This window comes from Mandrillus leucophaeus, unplaced genomic scaffold (genome assembly GCF_000951045.1).
Source record: "Mandrillus leucophaeus isolate KB7577 unplaced genomic scaffold, Mleu.le_1.0 Scaffold223, whole genome shotgun sequence".
NCBI lineage: Eukaryota > Metazoa > Chordata > Mammalia > Primates > Cercopithecidae > Mandrillus > Mandrillus leucophaeus.
In genome coordinates this window covers 3,160,993-3,182,732 of record NW_012102288.1, presented here as the reverse complement: position 1 = coordinate 3,182,732, position 21,740 = coordinate 3,160,993, and the positions used below count along the sequence as shown (strand labels likewise).

Below are 21,740 nucleotides of genomic sequence, written 5' to 3'. Positions count from 1 at the left end.
TGAGATGAGGTCTTCTTGGTATATCTGGAAAGGCCCCGAATCCATTGACAATTGTCCTCACCACAGAGAGAAGAAAAGACACGAGACACAGAGGGTGATGTGCTGGAAGAGAGAGGCAGAAATTAGAGTGATGTGGTCATGACCCATGAAAGTCAAGAAAGACCAAGAGCCCCCAGAAGCTAGAAGACGCAGGAAAGGATTCCTGAAAATCACCTCTAATCCAAGCACGTTGGCACAATGACGCACCAGAGAAAAATGATGTCGCATATAGTTACTTATGTGTAATTCACATATACCATCTGTATCTTGGCAGCCCAGGCCTGTGTGGCACTGAGGGAACTGAGGGAAGGCTCATGCCTGGGGCCCCACGGAGCCTTGAGGAACAGAGTGAGGATGAGCCAGGAACACACGCCTGTAAGGGACAACAGGGTGGCCTGAGAGCAGAGAGTGGGTCTGTTTGCTCTTCAGTATTTCCTCACCTCCTAGAAAACTGAGGGATCCACAGCAGACAGAATGGTTGTTTGAAAATGCATAAGAAAAAGTGTTTTCATGAGAAATAAAATGTATGTCAAGGAAAAAAAGAAAATTTCATTTTGCCATTCCCCAGAATGGTAATTGTTTTCTTGTGCAGAATGTCAGAGGTGAATTTCTACACCTGACCTTTTTATAGGTCATTTGACAAATGTTACAGGACAATTCTTGAACAAGTCAAACAACTCACATAGTCTACATTTTACTTTTTTACTAAATTTTTAATTCCAAGAAAATTTATGGGGAGAATGGAAATCTGATTTCATATCAGATACTAATGAAAAGAAATCGATTTTAACTAAATCTGGTCATGGATGTTTTACTATGTAATAGCATATAATTTTTAAAAAGTTTATTAACTTCACAATAGCCACCACCACCATTTAGATAAAGCAATTTATTGTTGCAAAATTTTAGAATATTCTTATTGCATGTTCTTGGCATCCATGCCTGCTTTATCAAACCTTGAAAATCTTCTTTGCTTCTTCTAAGCCTTTTGCATCTATGGGAAACTTCCTCAGGCTGCCAGGCTGCAAAAACTTCTTCACTGTGGGGAGTTTGCTGATTCTGATTTTCAGGCCCGGCAATGCAAAAAGCACAGCCTTAGACTGAAGCCAAGGGCTGACACCACCATTAACACAACCCAGGGAATCTGAGTCCCTCCTACACAAAGACCAACTGAGTTCCTTCTATCAGCACCAGTATGGAGGCAGAAACAGCCACTAAGTGAGAGATGAAGATAAGAGGAAGAACATGCAGCTCACTAGCATTTTCCCAAACAATATCTTTAAGACTTTATTCAGTTCAGTCTTCCTACCCTCTTTCTTACACTTGAATCTTGTATATTCATGGCTCTTGTAGAAGACGAGAAAGAACCATGTGCCTGTGAGATATCAGCACAGATCAGTCTCTAAGCAGAAGAAGTGAAGATATGGGAAAATTGAGTTAGAAATGAAAACAGAAAATGTGAAAGCAAACCATGGGGCCACTTTTTCCCATAGAGGGATATAGCATTGGGGGCTGCATGTTGGGAGAGCTGTGCACAAGGAGCACAATGATCTGGCAGCAGGAGCCAGAGCCCAAAGAAGGAACCAGATGGAAAGGGCCCTACTCAGACATGCTTGGTGTGGGAAGACAAGGGCATATTGGAATAAAGGGCATCACAGAGAACTCAGCAGCAAAAACCACAGTGAAATACAGGGATGAGGAGAGATGCTGGGCTCTGGGTCCTTGGCATTATATAAAGTGAAATGTTCTTCTTGGGGTAGCATGCACATCAAATTTCCTTGGCATCACAAGGAGGCATTTCCATGCCTCAGAATCAGGACCTGGAAGCTCATTTTGGAGACATGGGAGGCCCTGAAGGCCTGTAGAAGGCTGGGGTCAGAATGTGGCCAGTCCAAGTGCCCAGATACTAGATACCAAGGTGGGAGATGAGGAGCTGCCTCTTGAGGACTGGGAAATGGGTCACCTTCAGCAGAGGGAAGCTGGAGATAAGGCTGGAGTCAAACTCTTCCACATGGTAGAGAAGTGCCACCAGGTGAATATCAGCCCGGCACAGCTTGTTGCCAATGAGGTAGTCTTGTCCATGGCTCTTCAACACCTGAAGAATTGGAGGAATCAGGTCAGGAACACATGTGCAGTGAGGCTGGGGCCTCTGCTTCTCCCTGAGTTTGTCCAGCCTGACTCTCCCTCTCCCACCTCTGCTTCCTTACTGGGCAGGTGCGAAGATCCAGATCTTTCTCCATGTTCCCTGATTCAGTGAGAGAGTAAGAAGCGTGGCTCCGCTCACTCTTGGTTGGAGTCCAGGCTCCCATTTTCTCTTCTTATTCCACATCAGCTGTGGCATCCACAGCACCCACCCAGCTTGCATCTTCCACATGGGCCAGGGGCTTATGCCCTCTTGCAGCATGTTCTGTCTGCCCCAGGCCCTACAGCGTGCAGCCCTGGTGTTCAGTGGCTTTACACTCTATCTCTCTCCAGTCCCTCTTGGGTAGCGACTCCACCTTCATGACAGCACGCTTCTCCCAGGAGTAGACTCTTTCAGAATCCTCATTTCTCCTCATCTGCTCTCCTCATCTCCTGTTCTGGGATGTGAAATAAGCCTGGGTGAACTTTAATTCATTCTCTTTCTTGCAATGTTGGTTCTTACTGCTTTCCCTATGCTATAATCTGTATGTCACTGTGTCCTGGAGTGAACTGCAAAGATGTCTGCAACTTACTTTGAAATGAAAAAAAAAAAAAAAAAAATTGTTTGACTGAGGCAAACAGAGGTGTAGTGACTGACATGTGATACAGCAAAGATAAAATGTTAACTTTGCTATTTAGATCCTTGGTGTATGTAAGTTCATAAAACATTTCTTTGGACTACACTGGATGTATACATTTCTTAATAATAAAAATTTTGAGTGATATGTGGTATTTATTAAAATATCTCAGCACATTAACATCATAAATAATAAAAGGAGAAATCATATGGCTCCATTGATTTAAGATAATATTTTGGCAAATATATTTTCAGACTATGTATACATACAAAAGTATGGATAATTACTCAGTACACAAAGAAAACAACTTCAATGCTATATTGTAATATACATTGTTCAAATGCACATGTCATGGGCTCTTTGGTAGAACTGGTAGAATTCTTATTCACAGTCTATTTTTATACCATGCCTTGAGAGTCAGGAGCTCCATTAACATCAGGGAAGGCTTTTGGACGTGAAGGTCAGTGCCCCACCAATTCCCAAGCACTATTTTTCTGTTGCCTTATGTTATGGACTGAATGTTTATGTTTCCCAAAAATTCACACATTGAGATCCTGACTCCCATGTCTTTAGAAGAGATCCCTAAAAATATATATTCTTTCAAGCCATTAGTAGGTGGGGCTTTCAGGAGATGATCAAGTCATGGGGGTGGAGCTTTCATGAATGACATTAGTCCCCTTATAAAAGGGACCTTCGAGAACTCCCTTGGCATGTTTGCCATGTGAGGACACAGGCAGAGATTGGATGTCTACGAATCAAGGAACAGGCGCTCCCCAGTTGTGAAATCTGCTGGCGCATCGATCTTGTACTTCCCAGCCTACAGAGCTGTGAGACAGAAACATCTGTTCTTTACCTAGTCTATGGTATTTTGTTATAGCAGCCAAATTGCTAAGAAACCCTCTAAACTCTTAGCGCCCTTATAGACTAAACAGCTTCTATCATGACCTTTACAACAGTTAGTCAAATACACCAGCGTTTGGTCAATAACTGTGAACTTCCCTAATTTTTGCCTCTATTTTCAATTTATGACCAACCACAGAAAGCAAAATATGAATCTCCAACCAATCACATAGAAATCCATGCTTCTAGTTAGCGAGCTTACAGCATCCCTAGGCCAGCAACCTGCAATCAGGGCATAACTTTTTCTTTTTTTTTTTTTTTTTGAGACGGAGTCTCGCTCTGTCGCCCAGGCTGGAGTGCAGTGGCGCGATCTCAGCTCACTGCAAGCTCCGCCTCCCGGGTTCACGCCATTCTCCTGCCTCAGCCTCCTGAGTAGCTGGGACTACAGGCGCCCGCCACCTCGCCCGGCTAGTTTTTTGTATTTTTTAGTAGAGACGGGGTTTCACCGTGTTAGCCAGGATGGTCTCGATCTTCTGACCTCGTGATCCGCCCGTCTCGGCCTCCCAAAGTGCTGGGATTACAGGTTTGAGCCACCGCGCCCGGCGGCATAACTTTTTCTACCATAAATCTCTCAGACTTTCCTGCCTACCTCTGAATCTCTGACAAATGCGACTGATGGTGGCTGACTTCCTTTCTATAGCAAGCTCTGTATAAACACCCTTTGCTTATTCTCATTTGGATTGTCTTGGCTTCCACAGTTTTTCTGGACGTTCCAACAAGGCATGGTCTATGTTACCCGTTGCCAAGGACCCCAGCCGTCAACCAGGTGCAGTATCCACAAAGGCTCCTCATGCCTTGTGGCAAGTCAGCACCTGGACTGAAATCTCTTCTCTTTGCAGTGACCTCTTTGACTTTTTATTCTCAGGTTGGCCCTTGGTTTTGGTATTGGTTCTCATCTGCTTAGCCTCCTTTGTAGAATCAGGACTTTCTTTTGATTTCTTTTGTAGTCTTTCGTGTTACTGTTTTTTGTCGTGCAATCTAAAGGTGTTGTCATAAAAGAAGCAGCATAAGAGCAGAGGCCCAGAAGCCTGTTTTTCAAGATAGCCTCACAGTACTTTAAGTTTGAGGTTCTCACTGGACCTCTTTCCATTCGTACAAACTTTGCTATGGGTCACCCCTAAAACTGAATGAAGTTCTTCTCTCTTGATTTTTGGTTCTTGTTGTTTTACAAACTTGGCAGTGATCCAGACAGAAACATCACAGTTTCCACTTGGGGCAGAGTAGTGACTGTGACTTTAGGTTTACTTTATCCTTGTTAGGTGGCAATCCATACTGCTCACTGAATAATTCTCTATTGTAGTTTTGAGGCTCAAATCATGTAGCCACTGAAAAGCTGAAGAAATGCCTAGGGCGAGATCAGGGGAAGTGGCATGGAGCTTCCATGCCTTCCCTGGACAGTCCACCCTCCAAGAAGTTCCATGTGTTCAGCTATCCAGAAGCTCCCAGGTACAGTTTCAAAGACAGGAAAATAATGGCTTGTTGTTCCCCCTTTGATCAGGTCAAGCTTTGTTTCTTTTTCCTCAGGTGTATGCGATGAGTAATGAAGAAGCTTTTCACTCAAACCTGCCCTACCTTCTATATACATATCGACCCTGTAAGACGAAAATAACCAAACTGCTAAGTGCCTTCTGCCTTAGATTTTATGGTTTAAACACTTGAGACAATGGAGCATTAGGTGATAGCAAAGTAATTCAGCTCCATTGGGTGCCTTCCAAATGCCAGTCATCAGGCTATGATTTTTATAAATATATTTACATTTATTTCTCAGAACACTCTACTGTGGTAGATCTAGATCTAAAATGTTTGTTATACACATGACCAAATACAGGCACAAGAAACATCAGTAACCTGTCCAGTGTCACGGTCATGAGAAATTAGTGGAATCACTGCACATAACTGCTGATGCTACAAATAAGGTTTGCTCACTCTGCTGTGGTTTGTTCTATACATAAGTTTAGCATGATTCATATGGCTGAAGACCTGCAATTTGACAGCCTCCCCAGCACAGCCATCTCGAACGTGTCCGTTTTCCTCTCTCCTCATACTACCCATTCCAGGCTCGTTTTTATGCCCAACACTAGAAGTTCTTAAAATAGAAAAAATTAAAATAAATAAATGAAAAACTAGGAAATAAGGTATGTCTAAAAACTATATTATTTCAAGGAAATTTAAAAAAAAAGAAATTCTCTCAATTATTTTCCATAAAACATTCTTCCATTACTTTCTCCACATGATGTTGGCCAATTCTAGTCATGACTGTGTTTCAAGACCTCACCTAATATTCCCATGGTAACATGAGAAAATTGTTTACATGGTAAAATTGGTAAACATGGTAAAATTATTCATATAAAGCCAGTGCATACTATAGGATATCTTCTTTCTTCTCATTTCAAACTGTGTTTCCTACAAAACTTTTATTTGTTTGTTTGTTTGGTTGGTTGGTTTTTGTTTTTGTTTTTGTTTTTTGAGACAGAGTCTCGCTCTGTCACCAGGCTAGAGTGCAGTGGGGCGATCTCAGTTCATTGCAACCTCTGCTTCCTAGGTCCAAGTGATTCTCCTGCCTCAGCCTCCTGAGTAGCTAGGATTATAGGTGCACGCCACCACACCCGGCTAATTTTTGTATTTTTAGTAGAGACTGGGTTTCACCACGATGGCCAGGATGGTCTTGATCTCTTGATCTCATGACCCACGTGCCTCGACCTCCCAAAGTGCTGGGATTACAGGCATAAGCCACTGTGCCTTGCCCTGTATTTTATTTTTCTTTGAGACACAGTCTTGCTCTGTCGCCCAGGCTGGAGTGCAGTGGTACGATCTTGGCTCACTGCAACCTCTGCCTCCCAGATTCAAGCTATTCTCCTACCTCAGCCTCCCGAGTAGCTGGGATTACAGACACCTGCCACTACATCCAGCTAATTTTGGTATTCTGAGAAGAGATGGGGTTTCCCCATGTTGGCCAGACTGGTCTTGAACTCCCGACCTCAGGTGATCTGCCTGCCTCGGCCTCCCAAGGTGCTGGGATTACAGGCGTGAGTCACCATACCTGGCAAATACTTTTAAAATAACGGCTTTATTGACATGTATTCACATATCATAATTGCCACCCCTTTATAGAATATTATTGAGTAATTTTTAGTACATTTACAGAATTCTGCAAATACCATCACTGTCTAATTCCAGAACATTTTTATCACCTGGGTAGGCAGTAGCACATGCTTTGGCAGCCATTCCCCATTGTCCCCTTTCTCCAGCCCCTGTCAACAACTGATTTCCTTTCTGGACTCAAATGCTCTGGATGGTTCATACAAAAGCATTCATGTCACATGTGGCCTTTGGTGTCTGATTTCTTTTACAGAACATATTTTCAAGGCTTACCAATGTTGGAGCATGCATCAGTACTTCATCTCTTTTCATAGCCCAAGAATATTCCATTGTCTGCTACAGCACATCTTGTTCCTCCATTCTTCCATGGGTGGACATTTGGGTTATTTGCACCTTTTGCATATGATGAATAATTCTCCTATGAACATTTCCATGCATGGATTAGTGCGGATGTGTTTTCCTTTCTCCTGGATGTAGACCTGGTAATGGAATTGCTAGGTCATTGGTAACTCTATATTGGACTTTCCAAGAAACTGCCAACAAGGGAGGAGATCCCTCCTCCCAGCTTTGCTGGTGCAAAATCAGTCTGGCTGCTTAGGTCTGTATCAAATGCTTCACTTTAGGTAAGTCTGGTATCTTGGGCACCAGCCTCTCTAACCTTAGTCAAGTTGACCAGTTCATATAATTGGCTGGAAACTTAGGTTCCTGGTCATTATTCTTGGAATTAGTGGAACCTGTGATTCAGCTCTTTTGCAGCCTTCCCTCCCAATTCCTTCATCTACAGACTCTCAAATGTTCTATGACTTGGCCTAAGCTGTTTGTTGGAGTCCAGCCTCTGAAGGCCTGAGCACCTGGAATCATGATTCCCCATCCTGCTAAGTTCACGGTTCATCAGTGTGTGGAAACCTCTATAAGGGTACTGGATCCATGAACTGCGTCCTCTTCTAGAATCACCCTTACCTGAACCCTCCCCATGTTCACTGTTTCCTCATCTCCATGGGACTCTGCAATACTGGACCCAGCATACTTGCCCAAGGCCCAGCCTGCTGCTAGTCATGATGCTCCTTCCACGGTCCCACCCACTCATGGAAGGACTTAAATCGCTCCTATGTTCTCTGCTGATGGAAGAACAGAAAATATACTATATGGGGCTCTCTCCTTTGTGTCTGTCTGATAGATGCTGTATTTGCTGGCAATGTAGTTGAAAATGGCTCTGGTCTGCACCAGCTTCATCCCGTCAATCTCAACCATTGGCACTTGTTGGAAAAACATACTCCTATCTTTACTAAATAGAAAAAAAAAGGGAGAGTGAAATTTCTAGGAATCCCACCCTTTCAGGATGAAACAGTGTTGTGGAAATGACTAAATGTATAAAATGAAAAAAAAATATTGCCTAGCAACTGTTCAAATGAAATAGGAATTTGTTTTTAGCTTCTGGAAATGCTTTTTCTTATCAAGCTTTCTTTTGCTTTTTATCGTGTTATTTCATTTATGTTTTTATTCCCCATCCAGCTACAAAATAGTTCCCTTGTATTGCCTGTGTTGATTTATCTTCATGATATCTTAGGAAGAAGTTGGGAGAGACTGCAACAGGGCCACCAGCCAGATGCCATTTAACAGGGGAATTTCTCAAAGTAAGTCTCATGCTGTTGAAGACATTAAATACAGTTCTGAGAGAAGTTTCTACGTTGGCCCTTTGTGTGGTCTTCAATACCCCCATTAGACAGTGTGTGCAGGGCAGGCTCTGTGTTTCTTACCCCATGGCTGCTACCCTGGCTCATGTCCCTCCTCACCCTCTGACCGGGACTTCCAACCAATTCAACACTGTCTCGTTATCTAAGCATACAACATTGCAAAGATATTACCTTGTCAAACTTATAAGAGAAACACATTCAAAGTGGTCCTATTTCAACTCCTTTTGTCTAAAGCATGTCCTTGCGTGTCTTTGGATGGGGTGGGCTGTATGTGATCCTGAGCTGATGACCACGGCTCACTCTTGGTGCCAAAAGCAGGAAAGCAAGAAAAGGGCATCTGCAGGGTGCTGGAGATGGTTCTCCAGCAAATACAAATAGAAGTCTAGCCCTTTTTAGCCTAGAAAGCATTGCCAGACCTACTCTAGGAGCCCATCCTTTCCATTTTACGATTTTCTCCCTCTCCACCATCACCAACTACACCACTATACACATAAGCATTGCCAGCTCTTCAAACCTCCCTGTGTACCTTCTACTAGATACCCTCCTCAGAGGCACATAGAGACTTGATCTTACTATTTCTTAATTTTTCCAAATCTTATGCAGATTCCAGAAATTTCTCTTCAACCTAGAAGCAGAAACAGTAAATGGGCTCTTGTTAATTCATTCCATAGCACTGTAGACTTTTAACCTTGATGGCTTCTGGCTGGTACATAATTGGGAAAATATAAGATTTCTGAGCTTGGTAGAGCACACAGAGGAGGCTGGTGGTGGCCATTTTGAAATCCACACTAGATCATCAAGAAAAGGGCATGGATCACAGCACATAGTCGCTCAATCTTCTAGTTCACTTTACTTCCACCTTGATCACTCCCATGTCCCTGATTAGGTCATGATTTGAGAGGGGATGTCACTGGAGTTAAAGGATCCTGCAGTTCTTCTAATTATGGTGTTGTCATATCTTAGGAAAGCATGTGTCTCTGAGTGAGATCAGACCACAGCCTTTGTGTCCCCAGCATGGGTATGCCATGGGCCAATGGCCACCAAAGATTCTGCCACCAAGGGCCCTCTGCTGTAATTTACATCAGCTCAGTTTGTAGGAGTCCTGCTAAGGGTGAAATAAGTCATAACTGTTGCACAATTATAACTCTTGCTATTACAATTTCTCCTCCTGGAGTATATGTGACACAATAGAATAGAATTCTCAGTTTTAGGAAGGAATTAAAGTCCCCACAGCAACATTATTATTTTTAATGAAAATCTCTGGCTTGCAACATGCCTGTGTGGGTTTAATATCACTGTTGTCATGTCCTGGCTTCTTGGCTTTGGACACATTGTTGAATCTCTCTGTGTCTTAGTATCTAACCTATGAAGTGGGTATACTTATGGTACCTGTGTTATAGGTTGGTATGAAGATTAAATTACAAAGTCATGCAAAGCACTCAGAAAAGTAGCAAGTGTATAATAAGTGCTTATTAAATACACACTATTAAGATTCTGAGAGATGGCTGGCATTTCATATCATCATTAAAAAATTAAATCAATCTAATATTGATGAAAATATACTCTATTGTTGATCTAGATCCAGTGATTTAAACTTTGAAATAAATCACACCTTGTCTTGAGAGCAGTCACATTGGTTGGAATGGCAGCCAGCAATAAGACTGTCTCAATCTGATCAGCAGCTCTGTCTGAGTGGATGCAGGTATTTAACACAAATATGAAACCCAGTTATTGCATAACAATGCAGTTGACTTAATGGGCAGAATCTATAAAAATAAAAGTAAAAGTAGACACTTATCAAGATTTCCTGTATTTCACTGTTGATATGATCTGGTTCCAATCTTGACTCTGCCTCAAAATAGCTGTGTGATCTGGGAATCATCACTTAACATCTTTAAGCCTTAAACAGAATATTGTAATGTTTTCAAAATGCAAGATTCAGGGCCTGACCCACATACATCAAGTAATAAACGGTAGTGGTGTTTGCAGTGGTTACTTACAGTTTAATGGAGTTCTTTATGGTGACAGGTCAGGAATGTGGGCGTTTCTAGCTTGCTCCATGGAACAGAGTTTGTTGTGGATCTATGATCACACAGGACCAGGATCTAGAGATCATGAGGGGTGTGTGCCAGCAATTAATAAAGCGTCCAGTTCAGGAAAAATCTAAGGAACGGCAGATGGTCCTGCGAGGAGGGTGGCCGAGGTGGGGTGGGATTGGCAAGTGGGATGTGCTTGTGAGGCTGAGGACTGGGTTGTGATCATCAACCTTAGGGCACTGAGACCCCAGAAGCCTGAGCAAGGGCTGCAGTCAGCCCTGCCCCCGCCTTCAGTCAGGCTGGATGGAGACCAGGGAGCCTGGGTTCCTCCCAGCCTTGCCCCTCCCTCCCTCCTGCTGAACTCTTCCTTCCCAGGCTCTGAACACATCCCAGAGCTGCAGAGCTGATGTCTGGGTGACAGTGAAACAGGGTATTCATTTGTACAAAGAAAACAACCTGGAATGATAGTGTTCGGATTTTGGGGCTTATTTCTTCATAGGATTGAGAAAGGGTGAGGCTTAAGTCCCAAGCCTTCGTGAAGCAATGGAGAAAGTGCCATCCCGAGGTTCAAGTCCACAACGGCGCTGTGAGGCTGAAGGGGCGCCCTAGAAGTTCCCTTCACAGGACGCCACCTCACCTGAAACCCTCCTTTTTAGCTGCCACCTGAGGGACAATATCTCCTGAGTTTGTCCATGACTTACTCCCGAGGAAAACCCTCAGGCAGTTACTGAGGGACTCTGGTCTAGACTGGGAAGTGTTTTTCTCAGTGACACGTCTAGAGGGCAGCGCTTAGTGGAGTCCCACAGACACCTCCCAGCGTTTCCTGCTCAAACCCTGGAAGGATGACCTGGTAACACTGGGAAATGCTTGGTAGTTCTCCTGGAAGCTCTTAATTTTAATCACCTGTTTATTGTCTCCATTCTTATAGATATGTAGGCTACTCGAGAGCAGGAACTGAGTCTGTCTTGTTCACTGTCTACCCTCAGAACCTCACACAGCACCTGGCACTTAGTAGGTGCACAATAAAATAATCATGGAATTAATATACTCAGTCTTTAACGGGTTATTTGTTATAATCCACTGTCTTCCACCTCTCATGTGTGGTATGCATTTTAACTTTACGTTCACTTTCTGATATACATTTTATCCCCTTATATAAATTTCTAACGTATAAAATAACACAAAAGTATCACTACCTTCCTTGTATTCCTATCATAGAATCAGTAACTACCAATGTTAGTGAAAACAGTCAAACTGTAAAGTATTTGAAGATTTATTCTGAGCCAAATATGAGTGTCCAGTGCCTGTTGGGTCAGCCTGAACTCCTTCTGATTGCAGGTTCAGAGCTTTTCCACTCCACCCTGTAAGCTGGCTCTGCTTCTGTCTGAGAAATTGTTTCATATTTTCCCATTCAGACTCCATTAACAAACTAAATTTGGAAGGAAAGGGTGAGAGGGGGCCATCTGAATCTTGAGTTCCTTTCTGTTAGCAACTTTTCAGGAGCTTGATTGGAGAAAATAATAATAATAAACGTGTTTCTTTCTCTACTTTGATAACCTAAAAACTTGAGTGAGTTGAGGACTAGTATAACTGTATTTTCCTCAACTAGAAAATGGGCTTGTTTTGAAAGGAATACAAATGGTGAAATTCCAGTAGTAAATTAGAGTTAATTTACTCTTGGTCCCTGGGTGGTCCTAATTACTGTTTCTTGTCAGAGAGAAGGGAGACTGAGATAAATCACAACTTCTGCCATTATGAGGTTCATAGACTCAGTAGGCTGTCTAAATTCTGAGCTCAAGTTTCTCCTTTCAAAATAGGGAGAGTTATATCTATTTTTGAGGGCTGTTGAGAAAGTTAAATGAGATATTGTATATAAAATTTATAATAGGAACTGAATAATGAGAGTGACCTCCTGCCCCACTTCTTGGGATGTGGATGAGTCTCTGGGAACACACTGGGTAGCACATGGATCTCCTCTCTCTCTTTTAACTCTTTCTCTCTTAACCCATCAAGCTCTGGTAAAAATAAGATTTTACGTATATCAAGATTTCTTTTTGAATAAGGCATATAATGAGTCTCTTTTTTTAAAACTCCTGTAGAGAAGTTAATGATAGTCACTGATCCAGTCAACCTGGGTTAACAAAGTTTTCAGTGAAGGTTCAGGGAGGCCTGACCTGTCATTAACACAGCCTTGCTTAACTCCTAGACTGCAGCAGACCCTTGGTTCCCAGGTTGTTTTATAACCTGGAAAAAGAGATGTTTTATAACCCGGAAAAAGGCTGCCATGCCCTGCACCTGGTGGGCCTCTCTCCTTGGGCCAGGCCCAGCTCCCACCCACTCCCTGCTCTGAGCACTGTGAACTTATCCTGCTCCCAGGCCCACTTTGCACAAACTCCAGCGGTGTGAGAGCGAGCCCCACTGCTTCTCTCTCCAGCTATTCATAGCTCTTCGGCAGGGTCTCACTCTCAATACTAGATGAAAATGGTTGCTTCTCTACAGCATCCTGTTCCTTACCTGAAAATGCAGACATTTTGCTAATCTTTCTTCTATTACTTGTTTTCAGCATATTTTCTTCTTTTAAAAAGTTTCATTCAAACTGCCTAACATTCATTGAGCTGTTCCAGTGTCTCAAGCAATGATGATAGCTTATAGCAAAACAAACAAAAAAAATTGGTTGGATTTGGTCTCTGCCCTAAAGTGGTTTAGATCTAGTCAGAATAACAGGCTTCTGGCCAACTGACAGAACAGAATGTGCTTAGCAGTGATTTCCCCTTAAAGGATTCCTAGCATTTTCAACCCAGGAATCATGATTCTGTTAACTAAGCAAATTAGAGAAAGGGGAGAAGGCTGCCAGGCTGAGAAAACTGAGGACTCTTGCCCTTCTGCCCAGTTGGGCTCCATCTTTCCAGGGTAGCATCTCAATCTGCAGGTTCAGTAGATTATGTACCTCCCAAATGTCTGCCTTCCTACCTTTCAAATTAGTATCAATCCTCATTCTTGTACAAACATTGCCTTGCAACATGCATTTCTTGTAATTTCAGTATCTTCTCACATGGGTGTTGTATTAGTCCGTTCTCATGCTGCTATAGGGACCTACCTGAGACTGGTAATCAATAAAGAGAAGAGGTTTAATCAGCTCATTGTTCTGCAGGCTGTACAGGCTTCTGCTTCTGGGGAGGCTTCAGGAAAGTGACTATGACTATCATGGAGGAAGGTGAAGGAGAAACAAGCACATCTTCACATGGCTGACAGGAGAGAGACAATGGGGGGTGGCTGCTACATGCTTTCAAACAACCAGATCTTGTGAGAACGCTATCACAAGACAGCACTAGGGGAATGGTGCTAAACCATTGAAAACCACCCTCATTATACAATCAGCTCCCACCAGGCCCCACCTCCAACACTGGGGATCATAATTCAACATGAGATTTGGGTAGGGACATAGAGTTAAACAATATCATTCCACCCCTGGCCCCTAACATTTCAAAACACAATCGTGCCCCAATAGTCTCCCAAAGTCTTAACTCATTTCAGCATTAACTCAAAAGTCTGAGTCCAAAGTCTCATCTGAGACTAGGTAAGTCCCTCCTGCCTATAAGCCTGTAAAATCAAGAAGAAGTTAATTACTCACAAGACACTATAGGAATACAGGCATTGGGTAAACTCTCTCCTTTCAAAAGGGAGAAGTCAGTCAAAACAAAAGGGCTGCTGGCCTCATGCAAGTCCGAAACCCAGCAGGGAAGTCATTACATCTTAAAGCTTCACAATAATCCTCTTCAACTTCTTTGACTCTGTCTCACATCCAGGCTCCCTAGGCCTTGGGCAGCTCTGCACCGGTGGCTCTGCAGGGTACATTTCCCAGGCTGCTTTCCCTGGCTGGTGTTGAGCACCTGCAGTTTTTCCAGATGCATTGCGCAGGCTGTTGATGGATCTACCATTCTGGGGTCTGGGGTACAATGGCCCTCTTCTCATAGTTCCACTAGGCAGTGCCGCAATGGATCCTCTGTGTGGGGGCTCCAACTTTTCCCTTCCCCACTGCCCTAGTAGAAGTTCTACATGAGGGCTCCACTCCTGCGGCAGGCATCTGCCTGGTCATCCAGGTGTTTTCTTAAATCCTTCAAATCTAGGCAAAGGCTCCCAAGCCTCAACTCTTGCTCTCTGTGCACATGTAGGCTTAACACACATGGAAGCTGCCAAGGCTCCTTACAGCTTGCATCCTCTGGAGCAGTGGCCTGAGACGTATCTGGGGCCCTTTATAATCATGGTTGGAGCTGGAGCAGCTAGGACACAGGATGCCATGTCTCAAGGCTGCACAGAGCAGCAGGGCACTGGGTTTGGCTCACAAAACCATTTTCCTCTCCTAGGCCTCTAGGCTGTGATGGGAGGGGCTGTCACAAAGCCCTGGACATGCCCTGGAGACATTTTCCCCATTGTCTTTGCTTTTAACATTTGGCTACTTTTGCAAATTTCCAAACTTTTGCAAAAGGAGCAATATGTTAATAACTAAGAGTTTTGCAAATTTCTGCTGCTGGCTTGATTTCATCCCCTGAAAATGGGATTTTCTTTTCTACTACATGATCAGGCTGCAAATTTTCCAAACTTTTATGCTCTGCTTCCCTTTTAATATAAGTTTCAATTTCAGATTGATTCATTCAGATTCAATGACAGATTTCAGATCATGTTTTTGTGAACACATATGAACATATGTTGTTAGAAACAGCCAGGCTAAATGTTGAATGCTTTGCAGCTTAGAAATGTCTTCTACCAGATACCCTAAATCATCTCTCAAGTTCAAAGTCTCACAGATCTCTAGAGCAGGGGCACAAAGCCACCAGTCTCTTTTCTAAGGCATCGCAAGAGCGACTTTCACTCCCATTCCCAAAAAGTTTCTCATCTCCATCTGAGACCTCACCCTGGACTTCACTGTCCATCTCACTATCAGCATTTTGGTCACAACCATTCAACAAGTTTCTAGGAAGTTCCAAATTTACCCTCATTTTCCTGCCTTCTTCTGAGCCCTCCAAACTGTACCAGCCTCTGCCCCTTACCCAATTTTAAAGCTGCTTCCACATTTTCAGGTATCTTCATAGCAATGTCCCACTTTTCTGGTACAAATTTCTTGTATCAGTCCATTCTCACACTGCTATAAAGACATACCTGAAACTGGGTAATTGATAAAGCAGGGAGGTTTAATCAGCTCACAGTTCTGCAGGCTGTACAGGCTTCTGCTTCTGGGGAGGCCTTAGGAAACTTACAATCATGGTGGAAAGTGAAGGAGAAGCAAGCACACGACTGGCAGGAGAGAGAGAGTGAATGGGAAGGTTCACTTTCAAACAACCAGATCTCATGAGAACTCTATCAGGAGACAGCACAAGAGGGATGCTACTAAACCATTAGATAATACCCCATGGTTGAATGACCTCCCACCAGGTCCCACCTCCAACACTGGGGATGACAATTCAACATGAGATTTGGGTGGGGACACAGAGCCAAACTATATCAAGTGTCATATTTTTTCTTCCTGTGTCTTATTTTATAGCCTAGACAGGTCTCACATCCAGATCCAAAAGGAGGACATCACTGAAGCTCCTAATCTTTCCTTTATATTTTTCCTCAATATTAAACATTTATTCCAGGACATTATTGACTTATATTCTAATGGCACCATATACATTAGCTGTATTCCTTTAGGTGCACTTTAAAAACTAGTTATAAAGGCTGGGTATGGTCACTCACACCTGTAATCCCAGCACTTTGGGAGACAGCGGTGGGAGGATCACTTGAGCCAGGAGCTTGAGTGCAGCCTGAGCAACATAGAGAGACCATGTCTCTACAAAAATAACAAATTAGTCAGGTGCAATGGTGTGCACCTGTGAGCCCCGCTACCCAGTAGACTGAGCTGGGAGGACTGATTGAACCCAGGAGGTTGTGATTGCAGCGAGCCATGATTGTGCCACTGCCCTCCATCCTGGGCCATGGAGCAAGACCCTGTCTCTAAAACAAAGCAAAACAAAGCTAGTTATATGCTGCAGTAATTATTTAGTTATTCTATCAGGAATTCTGAATATTAACACTTGAGAAGATATGTAGTCTACAGATACCAAACCAGAAAATATTTTCTCCCATACCCTAGAGGACATTCAGCAATATCTGGAGTGATTTTTGGTTGTCACATCAGGACAGAAGGTGCTGAGTAGTGCTTCAACATAGGTAGGTGGAGGCCGGTGATGCCTTGGAACATCCTATCATGAACAGGACAGCTCCTGCACCCAAAGAATTACCCAGCTCAAGGCGTGCCAAGGGTAAGATGAGAGACTTTTCCTTAGCCATTTTCAAGGTTTGCTGTGAGTTGGTTGAACCCTAGATAGAGAATGTGACTTGTCATCTAGCTAATTAATGGGAAAGACTGAATCAGATTCTAGTTTTCCTGACATTCAGAAATCGATTTATTCCTATTATAAATTAACCTTAATTTTGAATTTTCACAGCTATAAAGTATTATAGTTACTTATGTACACATTGTGTCCCCACTAAATTGTGAGGTTCCCAAAGAGCAGAGAGGTCTCACAGTATGTTTTAGCACAGTGTTTTGCACATGATAGTATTACAATATCACTGGTACTTGGATAGATCACATAGCAATGCTAGACATTTTAGCGGTCACAGAGATTTCTATAATTTCATCTTTTGAACTTTCTTGATGAGAAAATCAAATGATATGGAAAAAATTAAATAGAAAAATTAAATAATAGATTCAAGATAATGGATCAACCAATCCCGATTATCAGACTCAATTTTCTACAATTCAACAGAATTAATAAAGATATGGGTGTGGCTCACTGAGTAGACCCAGAAGGACTAAGGAAGAAGGAATTTGGAAAGAGCAAGGCTATCAGGCAAGTGTTTAATTAGGCAAAGGACAAGGATTAACAGGTAATTGTTGAATCGGGAATGTGAAAATTCACAAGAAGGGCATTATTGTTTTTAATTTTGTTAGTCCTTAATCTAAGTCATCTTGCTTTATGGAACTAAAAGTTCTAAAGACTTAGATTCACCTGTAAGTTCTAGATAATTGCTCTCAAAAGATTCTGCCTGCCTTTTGGAGCATAACCACCTTAAAGAAATATTGAAAAGCCAATGGCATCAACACTTGACAACAAATCACAAAGCACTTCCCGAAGGAAGCATTAATGTGTGATATCTACCATCAAGTTGTAAATTAGAATTCTGTTTGGCAGGTGTTGGTGGCTCTTTTCTCAGCAGGAGATGGAGGTTTGGAGAAGCAACTGCAGACATGGAACTGTCCAGTTGTATGCCGCTTTTACCAGTCACTGGGAATTCCCGACTCTGTAATCTTGCCAAATGTAAGTTCACAATAATTGTGTGTTGATTACTTGTCTAGAGAATGTTACTTTAGCATAAACACCTACCTTTCCTCTGGTGATGATCATATTCTCAGATTACCTGTAATGACATCGTGACTATTTTTTCCCCTCATGGCATTAATTTTTCTACTATCATTAAATTCTCGTAGTCTAGTTTTCTAAATTCTTCATTTTTGCATTTCTTTAATGATTGTGAGAGTTGTCAGAGTCAAAATGAGTCAAAATGTTAGGAAAACTCTGACAAACAGAACTGAAAAAGGCCATAAAGAGAATGTTCTTACTCTTTTGTATCTGATAACAAAACAAACTAGGAAAAACACAACCTTGAACGAAGGCCATTGCAATCTTATAAAAGAATACTTCTGTTAGGACACTTGCCCATCAACTGCCTGTTTAAACTTGGCCTGGCATTACCCTTGTTATTGATATTTGTAGTGAATGATAAGTATTTCAAAATGTTTATTTAATCCTCATTTTTTTTCCTAGAAAAATATTTGTCTTTCTTAACTTCCCTGAATACATGCATAGTTTACTATGATAAACATATACCCATTGCAACGCTTAATTCTCAAATAAATATCTTTTATTTGAAAGGCTCTCTGTTCATTATTTAAGTTGAAACAATGTATCCAAAAGCAGATGAATGCAGAACTTTTAAACTGTCATCCAAGCACACAGAGAAGGCATTAATATTAGTATAAAACAGATTTTTCTTGTGCCAAGGACACATTTCAAAGTATCTTTTTGTTGACCTAGACGGGAGGACATGAGGTAATATAGGGAGATTTCTAAGATCTAAGATTGGTATTTTCTTTGTTAAAGGCTGTCACCCTTGTGGCTCAACAACTTACTGTGAGGTCCTAATGTGGTTTATAAATTACATGTTCATTTCAATAGCTCCCTCCCACTGAAAGGAATAGAGTCAAGTTAAAAACAGCCACTCCCACACATTTCAGGGCTGCAGGACTGCCTACTAGATTCTGAGAAAAATGGCAAATCATCCTCTTATCACAAGGCAAATGGTTAATATGTTCCTTTTCAAGGTTGGTAATTAAAGTCTAACCAAAAATTTCAGCAGGTTTTGCTCTCTTTACAGTAAGTCAGTAGAAACTGGCTTTTTGATGACACTCACTTTTAATGACTTGGATGTAAGGACTAAGGCAGATGAGAAATCTCTGCTGGGAGCATAGCTGGGAGGGGATGTTTCTGAAGGGCAGGCTGATGGCACTCTGGAAGGCTTCTCTTACTGGGTTGCCACACAAAATACAGGGCACCCAAGTAAATATGAATTCCAGGCAAAGGATCAGTCATGTTTTTAGTATAAGTGTGTCCCAAATGCTGTAGGAAACATGTTTATACTAAAAAAGTATTGATTGTTTATCTAAAAATTCACATTTATTTGGGTGTCCTGTATCTTATCCACCAAATCTGGCCACCCTATTTTTATGTTGTTTCCTCTCTGCGTTGCTCAAATCACCCTTCCTGGCCTCTGGGCCTTTGCACATGGTGTTTGTCCTGACTGGAATACTCTACTTTCAGCTCCTACTGTGTTTTCTCTGTTGTGTCTTTCCCTACATTAATTTGACAAGATGTATTCAATATCCGATTTCCCCTTAGACCTTGAGCTCCTGAGGGCAGAGCCTTCTTCTTATTTGAGTCCTGTCCTTATTGTCTGGGACAAAGCCTGGACATTGTAGGAGCTCCTAAAATAAGATAGTTTTAAAATTTACATGGAAAAATTCTAGCAAATACAAAAGTAGAGGGAACAATATAACAAGCTTGAAGGTACCCATGACCTGGATTCATCAGTTTCCAGCAACATTTCTTCATCTATACCAGGTAGTGGATTACGTTATGTTGACCCGCAAGAAAGAGAGACCCATGTCCAAATCCTTGGGTCCTGTAAATGTGACCTTATTCGGAAAAAGGCTCTTTGCAGATGAAGTTAAGGAACCCCTGGTATATCCAGATAGGCCCTGAATCCAATGACAAGTGTCCCTGCAACACAGAGAACAGAAGACACAGACACGCAGAGGGTGAGGTGCTGGAAGCCCCAGGCAGAAAGTAGAGTGATGTGGCCATGATCCGTGAAAGTCCAGAAATGCCAAGAGCCCCCAGAAGCTGTAGGAGGCAGGGAAGGATTGTTCCCTAGAGCTTCCAGGGGAATGTGGCCTTCACACCCTGACTTCAGACTTCTGGCCTTCAGAATTGTAAGAAAATGCATTTCTGTTGTTTCAAGCCACCCAGTTTGTAGGAATCTGTGACAGGAGCCACAAGAAAATGATACAAACTCCCACATACTCCCTCCACTACCATGGGATTCTTTTCAAGCGAATCCCAGACAGCATATCATTTCATGTGTAAATACTAGTATTCATCTCTAGAAAGGAAGAACTTCTCTTCTAAACACAATTACACTGTGATTATGTTGCATATAATTTTATCATATTAAAATTCTATAATTCTCTAATTTCATCAAAGCTTCAGCATTCTAGTTCATGTAAGTGTCCCATAAAAATTTCTTAGCAGTTTGTTTATTTTGGTCAGCATCCAAGCAAGATCTCAACAAAACATTTGAGGGGTATGAGCCAATTTTTTTTTTTTTTTTAGAAATTATGAATGAATAGAGACAGGTAGAGTATGTGGGGGTTTGTGTGTTCTCAAAGCCCAGTCTCAGATACTCGGGTTCTGGAGGTGCATAGAGCTGTGCATGGGTCTGTGCAGACGTCACTGTCTGTTGGTGAAGAAGTACTGGAGACTCAGCAGGCCAAGCCCCACACCATGAGCTCACAGTACAGGGGAGCAGACACAGTGGCCCTCAGGTGTTACTATAGGCTCCCTGGGGCTCTGTGGAAGGCAGAGGACAGCCCAGCACTCCTGGGAAGCAATGAGGTAGTGTTAAGTGTGTCCACTGGGAAGAAGCTTGCCAGGCAGGGCTAGCAGATGCACCCAGGCAGGAAGGCAAGAGGCCCCACCATGCTCAGAGGGTTGATTGGGCTGGAGATCAAGGAGTGAAGACGGGTGTGAGGATGCATTCTGTATGCAGTCAGGACTCACTGAAGAATTCTGTGATTTTTTTTCCAATTTGCATTTTAGAACAACTACTCTGATTGTAAATGGAGAAGAGACTAGAGCAAAGTGAAGCTGCAGGTGGAAAGCCTGTGTGTCTCTCTGCTCCCTCAACCACATCTGCCAAATGTGGGGAAGCTCACTCTAACAGGAGGAGAGCTCAAATTGCAGAAGTCCAGGTGTCCGGAGAGAGATTCACATTATAGGACCAGTATGTGGGCGGAGCTAGAAAGCACTCCTAATTGAAGCATTCTGGCACAGTGCCACACCAGGGAAAAATGATTTTGCATATACTTATTTGTATGTAATTCACATATACCATCTGTATCTTGGCAGTCCAGGCCTGAGTGGCACTGAGGGAACTAAAAGAAGGCTCATGCCTGGGACCCCACAGAGCCTTAAGGAGCAGAGTGAGGATGAGTCAGGAGCACATACACTGTAAGGGACAACAGGGTGGCCTGAGAGCAGAGGGTGGGTCTGTTTGTTCTTCAATATTTCCTCACCTCCTAGAAAACTGAGGAATCCGGAGCAGACGGAATCATTGTTTTACAAATGCATAAGAAAGAATGCTTTCATCAGAAACAAAATGACTGTCCAGGAAAAGAAGAAAATGGCTTTATGCCATTACCCAGAATGGTAACTCTTCTCCTGTGCGTACCTGAAAATGTCGGAAGGGCATTTCTACGTTGACATTTTAATAGATTGTATGAGAAATTGTTTGTTACAGGACAATTCTTGGAAAAGTCAAACAAACCACAT

General features: G+C 42.5%; 1 pseudogene; it reads right to left on the bottom strand.

Annotated features, from left to right (window-relative positions):
- Nucleotides 1-1,823: 1,823 nt before the first annotated feature.
- On the bottom strand, nucleotides 1,824-21,660 carry LOC105540632 (annotated as a pseudogene).
- Between the last annotated feature and the right edge of the window lie 80 nt (nucleotides 21,661-21,740).